At 35.9% G+C, this 7,510-nt stretch overlaps 1 pseudogene across 1 annotated transcript; it reads left to right on the forward strand.

The window, feature by feature from the left end:
- Positions 1–5,007: 5,007 nt before the first annotated feature.
- Positions 5,008–6,143, forward strand: LOC100894693 (dnaJ homolog subfamily C member 8 pseudogene; annotated as a pseudogene). Its single transcript, XR_624557.5, has one exon. The product of XR_624557.5 is annotated as a dnaJ homolog subfamily C member 8 pseudogene (transcript).
- The last annotated feature ends 1,367 nt before the right edge of the window (positions 6,144–7,510 follow it).

Genomic DNA, 7,510 nt, shown 5'->3' on the forward strand with positions numbered 1-7,510 from the left:
CACCGCAAGCTCTGCCTTCCAGGTTCAAGCGATTCTCCTGCCTTAACCTCCCGAATAGCTGGGATTACAGGCACGTGCCGCCACGCCTATAATTTTGTATTTTTAGTAGAGACTGGGTTTTTCTATATTCGTCAGGCTGGTCTCGAACTCCTGACCTCAGGTGTTCCATCTGCCTTGACCTCCCAAAGTGCTGGAGTTACATGCATAAGCCACCCCACCCAGCCCGTGTTTTTATTATCTTTTATATATTTGTGTTAAGAAAATAATCACATATTAAATATGTAACTTTTTTTTTACTTTTAGAAGGCAAAATATATTTGTTATTAATAGTATATATGATGGGAGCCAGATAGGATCCCTTATGGGACAGTGATAGTAGAAATAGTTCATGAATTGATGGTTTTAAATCTATGACTTCATATACAGTTACGAATAATAACTAGGTTTTTCTTAAGAGTATGTCATGGAAGTTGCCTATCACTATAGGTTTTATTATTTCCCTTTGAGTATACCAGAGTTACACAGAGTACCTATAAGCCTTATCCTTTTATGACACTGAGCTACATAGAAAACAACTGGAGGACAAATTCCATTTGTGGCTAATATAATATCTAGATTTCCCTTTTGAAGATAAGACTGTTATCTATGAGATCCGTAAAGCAGAGCTCAAATCTGCTCATTTTTTAGGGGGATGTTAGTGGAAAGAATTAGGCAACTCGTTTAGGATACATGCCTTTCTTGTCAGGTGGCTCAAGATCTAAATTCTGCATAATTGTTGTCCAAAAGGCCTGTTACTTCACAAAACAAATTCATATTTTTCCTCTTAATTCTAAAAGCAAACGATCCTGCACAGACACAAATAATTCAAAGAAAAAGAATGCAATTATGGCTTCATAGGCCTTTGAGTAAAGGAGATTCATTCTCTACAGTGTCAGATCAAATGCTTCATGCTTTGCTTTAATGGTTCTGTTCCTAACACTCGCTCTAAGGCAAATACAATGATAGCCCATTTATAGGAGGTCACCTTGCAAAACAATTGCTGATAGGAATAAAAGAATAACTTATGATATAGATAGACATTATCTTATTTCTGGAGATGCTCACTTTTGCATCCTTTTTTTTTTGAGACAGAGTCTACTCTCTCCTCTCTCCCCTAGGTTGGAATGCAATGGCATGATCTTGGCTCGCTGCAATTTCTGCCTCCTGGGTTCAAGCAATTCTCCTGCCATGGCCTCCCAAGTAGCTGGGATTACAGGTGCCTCCCACCCTACCTTACTATTGTACTTTTAGTAGAAAAATACAACAGGGTTTACCATGTTGAGCAAGCTGGTCTCAAACTCCTAACCTCAGGTGCTACACCTGCCTTGGCCTCCCAAAGTGCTGGGATTGCGGACATGAGCCACCACGCTTGGCCTGGTGATGTTCACTTTTTAAGAAACTAGAAACAATATGTAAGTAGAACTATCTTGATAATCATATTCATTCTTTCCAGTAACTCCAAATAATGTCTCTGTCTTCATTATTGAAAAAGTCGTTGTTGAAAAAAATACAAAGTATTTTATTATTAAACATATTTCATTACTGATGTAATATGAGAAAAAATCTCTAAACCTTTTTTCTTAAAATAGGAGTAATATTTATAGACATTAAAAACTAAAATTTATAACCTTTTACAAGAAACTAGATGAGGTTTTGAAATATTGATAAAGAGATTTAAAGAATTTTCTAAGTGTTACCTGAAAACTTTATAGGAAGTATTTGCTAAGGCAAATGTAGTTCCCTGGCTGTTGAATTTTTGCAATTTAAATTTTAAATTCAGATAATGGTATAAAAAGATTTTTTATGTTAGTAACAAGAGTATTTTAGTTTACACATTTCAAATATTTAAATTTTTGTTTTATTTTTAAATTTGGTATTATAAGAAAGGCTAACTTTGAAAAACAATTTTACTTCCGTAAGTAGCAATATTAAAACAAATTATGTTGGACACATCACAGTAACACTTATGAGAGCCCATAAGCCTTATAATAAGATATTTCCATTCATAATTACAGAAATGAGGACTCTGAGGTCACTAGTGTTTAAAAAAAAAAGAAAAAAAGATAAATATTTATTAAGATAAATAAGGGAGATTCAGAAAAAATAAATATAGTGTGTGAAATGCCTAAAAGAATTCAAAGTAATGATTCATAAAGTGCTCATTAAAATACAGAGTAAAATATAAATGCTCAGTAAGATACAGAGTAAAACATAAATACTGCGAATAAATCAGAAAAATAATTCAGGATGTGAATGAGAAATTTGTCAGAGATATCATAAAAAACCTAAAAAAGAAATTTTGAAGCTAAAGAATTCATTGGAAGAAATTAAAAATACACTTGAAAACATCAACAATAGACTAGACAAGCCATAAGAAATAATCACAGATCTTCAGAACTGGTCTTTTGAAATTGCTCAGTCAAGAAAAAATTAAGAAAAAAACAAACCAAATCCTACGTTATGTATGGGACATTATAAAGTAAACAAATATTCATGTATCTCAGAAGCAAAGAAAAAATTTGATGGTTAGAAAACCTGTATTACAAAAATAATAGCATAAAACTTCACAAATCTACCATGAGATTTAGACATCCAGATACAGAAAGCACAGATATCTAAAAATAGATAAAATTCAACAATGTCTACTCCACAGCACTTTATAATCAAACTGTCAAAAATCAATGACAGATAATTCTAAAAGCAGGAAAAGTGTCTAATCACTTATAAAGAAACTCCCATCAAATAAACAGCAGATTTCTCAGCAAAAGCCACAGGTCAGGTAAGAATAAAATAATATATTTCAAGTATTAATATTTTAAAGCAACTGGTTAAGAATACTATACCCAACAAAGTAATTCTTTATGATTGGAGGAAAAATAAAGTATTTCCTAGACATTTAAAACCTGAGTAAATTTATCACTAGACTACTAGTACAAGAAATGCTTAAAGGAATTGTAACATATAAGGAAAAAGATGCTATCTAATGCCATGGCAGCACACAAATGTATAAAACTGACTGGTGGAGAAAACATACAAATAAGGAAGAGAAAGAGCTCAAATGTCCCCACCACAGAAAACCACCAAACAACAATGATGAACAGTAAAAGAGAGAAAAAGAACAAAGGCCATACAAAACGACAACCTGAAATCAATGAATAAAATGAAAGTAATAAGCTCTTATATATCAACAACAACCTTGAATGTAAATGAAATAAAATTTCCACTTAAATGCTGAATGGATAAAAAAAAAAATGGGCCGGGCGCGATGGCTCAAGCCTGTAATCACAGCACTTTGGGAGGCCGAGGTGGGTGGATCATGAGGTCAAGAGATCGAGACCATCCTGGTCAACAAGGTGAAACCCTGTCTCTACTAAAAATACAAAAATTAGCTGGGCATGGTGGCATGCACATGTAGTCCCAGCTACTCGGGGGGCTGAGGCAGGAGAATTGCTTGAACCCAGGAGGCGGAGGTTGCGGTGAGCCGAGATCCTGCCATTGCACTCCAGTCTGGGTCACAACAGCGGAACTCTGTCTCAAAATAAAAAAATAAATAAATAAAAATTAAAGAAATAATGACCCAATTATCTGTTTGCTACAAGAAACCTATCTCACTTGTAAATACACACATAGACTGAAAGTAAAGGGATGGAAAAAGTTATTTCATGCAATAGAAAACAAGAACAAGCAGAAATAGCTACACATATATCATATGAAACAGACTTTAAGTCGAAAGAGTAAAAAACGATAAAGAATGTCATTATATAATTAATGATAAAGGGATCCACTTAGCAAGAAGATGTAACAGTTCTAAATGTATATACACCTGATACTGGAGCACCTAAATATATAAGGCAAATATTATTAGATCTCAAGAGAGACTCCAATTTAGTAATGCTTGAATACTTCAGCACTTCAGTCTCAGCATTAGACAAACCATCTAAACAGAAAATTGAGAAACAAAAACTGGATTTAAACTCCACATTAGACCAAACAGACCTAAGAGATATTTACAGAGCTTTTTTTTCCAAGAGCTCAGAATATTCATTCTTCTCCTTAGCACATGGGACATTTTCCAGAATATGCCATATGTTAGAGAGTTCAATACCAAGAGAAACTTTGGAAACCAATCAAATGCATAAAAACTAAACATGTTTTTGAATGACTATTGGATCAAGGGCGATACTAAGAAGGAAAGCAAAATATTCTCTGAAACAATGAAAATAGAAACAAAATACAAAATATCAAAACTTATTGGACACAGCAAATGCAAGACTAAAGGGAAGTTCACAGCAATAAATTATATATACAAGGAGAAAGATTTAAAAGAAACAATTTAACTGTACATCTCAAGGAGCTATAAAAGAACAAATAAACTCAAAATTAGTAGTAGGAAACATAACAAATTTCAGGGCAGTACAAAATAAAATAGAAACTAAAAATGAATATAAATGATCAAGAAAATAAATTTTCTAAATATAAACAAAAAACACTAGCTCATCTAATGAAAAAAGAGAAAAGACCTCCTAAATAAAATTAAAAAGGAAAAAGGAGTACAATGGATATCACAGAAATACAAAAGCACATTAAAGAGTATTATGAACAAGTATATACTAAAAAACTGGAAATCCAGGCCGGGCGCGGTGGCTCAAGCCTGTAATCCCAGCACTTTGGGAGGCCGAGACGGGTGGATCATGAGGTCAAGAGATCGAGACCATCCTGGTCAACATGGTGAAACCCCGTCTCTACTAAAAATTATAAAAAATTAGCTGGGCACGGTGGCTCGTGCCTGTAATCCCAGCTACTCAGGAGGCTGAGGCAGGAGAATTGCCTGAACCCAGGGGGCGGAGGTTGCGGTGAGCCGAGATTGCGCCATTGCACTCCAGCCTGGGTAACAAGAGCGAAACTCCGTCTCAAAAAAAAAAAAAAAAAACTGGAAATCCAGAGGAATTGGTTAAGTTCCTGGTCACAGCCGGGGAAATGGCGGCTTCAGGAGAGAGCGGGACTTCAGGCGGCGGAGGCAGCACAGAGGAAGCATTTATGACCTTCTACAGTGAGGTGAAACAAATAGAGAAGAGAGACTTGGTTCTAACATTCAAAGATCAGATTGAAAGACTGACCCGTCCTGGTTCCTCTTACTTCAATTTGAACCCATTTGAGGGTCTTCAGATAGATCCTGAAGTTACAGATGAAGAAATAAAAAAGAGGTTTCGGCAGTTATCCATATTGGTGCATCCTGACAAAAATCAAGATGATGCTGACAGAGCACAAAAGGCTTTTGAAGCTGTGAACAAAGCATACAAGTTGCTACTGGATCAGGAGCAAAAGAAGAGGGCTCTGGATGTAATTCAGGCAGGGAAGGAATACGTGGAACACACTGTGAAAGAGCGAAAAAAACAAAGAAGGAAGGAAAACCTACGATTGTAGAGGAGGATGATCCTGGGCTGTTCAAACAAGCTGGATATAAACAGACAATGAAACTCTTTGCCGAGCAGGAAATTAAAAGGAAAGAGAGAGAAGTCAAAGAGATGCATGAAAGGGAAACGACAAAGGGAGGAAGAGATCGAAGCTCAAGAAAAAGCCAAACAAGAAAGAGAGTGCCAGAAAAACATTGAGGAAAGTAGAGATGGTCGTGTAGACAGCTGGCGAAATTTTCAAGCCAATACAAAGGGGAAGAAAGAGAAGAAAAATCGGACCTTCCTGAGACCACCGAAAGTAAAAATGGAACAGCGTGAGTGACAGCCCAGGGTCACAGGCACAGAACCTTCCCCCTGCTGTTTCCCTTTCTGCTTCGAAGGACTCATTCTTTCCTCCCACTTCCACCCCAACATAGAGTAGTATTTGCTTTTTAGTCCATTTTGTTTTCAATACAATTTAATATCGATCAGAGTCATTCTTTTGTACATTGAAATGAGGGGCTTGGTTTAAAAAGAAGACCTTCCCCTCTCCCTGCCCCTAGAACCACCAGGATTGGAAGGTGCCACCACTGGTGCTGCCTTTTCTTCCCACAGCCTGTAACTTAATGTTTTGTGTTTCACTAAATTGTGATGGTTAGAAACTTCGTGGATAGTTTGTGGAAATCATCCAATTAAACATATTGCTTAAAATGGTGTTGCTGTGACTGCAGAGACAGGCCTGGGGCACCTTAGGAAGCCCCTTCGCTTCAGTTGCTCACTTTTGGGTGAGCTCCCTTTGAAGGCCCAGATGAGACAGGGAACACTTGAGAGCACTCAGAGCAGGCACCTGCTGCCCTGGTGCCCTGTGGCATTTGGCATGTGCCCTCCCGTCTACTGACCAATCAGCATGGCATGAGGCTCACGCCACCCAAACCTTTCACTTTCCAAAAAGCTAGCCATCCTCCACCCAGTACCATGGTGTCATAGCTTGTCTGCATTTGTTAGTGGTAATATTCTTTATGTATAATAAATTTTTATACCCCCCGCAAAAAGTGAATCTGGAAGAAATAGAAAACCTGAGCATACCAAAATGAGTAACAAGATTGAACAGTAGTAAAAAGTCTCCCAACAAAGAGAAGCCCAGGTCTTGATGGCCTCACTGCCTAATCTCACCAAACTTTTATGGAAGAAATTTTACTAATTCTCCTCAAACTATTCCAATAAGTAGAAGATAGAATTCTTCCCAAATCACTATGATGCTCTTATTGCCCTGATAACAAAACCAGACAAGGACTCAACAAAAAAGGAAAACTACAGGCCAACATTTCTAATGAGTGTAGACAGAAAATTTTCAGCAAAATAATAGCAAACCAAATACAACAGTACATCAAAAATAATTTATCATGATAAAGTAAGATTTATCCCAAGCATGTGAGATTAGTTCAACATAAACAATTTAATAAACAGAATGAGAGACAATCATCAATAGAATGAAAGATTTAAAAAATTATCTCAATAGATGCAGAACAATAATTTTGTTACATTCAATATTCTTTCATGATAAAAATGCTCAAATATCTTAAAAATACCTCAATGTAATAAAGGCCATATATGATAAGCCTACAGCTAACATTATACTGAATTGTAAAAAGCTTAAAACCTTTCATCTAAGAACTAGAACAAGACAAGAATGGCATTACTATTGAACATAGTAATGGAAGTCCTAGGCAGAGCAATCCAGCAAGAAAAATAAATTAAAAGCATCCATGTTGGAAAATAGGAAATCAAGGTGTCCTTTGCAGGTGACATGATCCTATATCTAGAAAAGCCTAGACTCTACTAGAAAACTTTTAAAACTGAAAAATATATTCAGTAGAGTTACAGGATATAAAATCCACATACAAAAATCAGTAGCATTTCTATGCACCAATAATAAACTAGCTGGAAAAAAATTAAAAAAACAAAAAGGTAGTACTATTTGCAATAGCTACTGCAAAATAAAATACCTAGAACAATATTTTACCAAAGAGGTCAAATATCTTTACATGGAAAACTATAAATCACTATTGAAAGAAACT

Source organism: Callithrix jacchus, chromosome 12, assembly GCF_049354715.1.
Source record: "Callithrix jacchus isolate 240 chromosome 12, calJac240_pri, whole genome shotgun sequence".
Taxonomy (NCBI): Eukaryota; Metazoa; Chordata; class Mammalia; order Primates; family Cebidae; genus Callithrix; species Callithrix jacchus.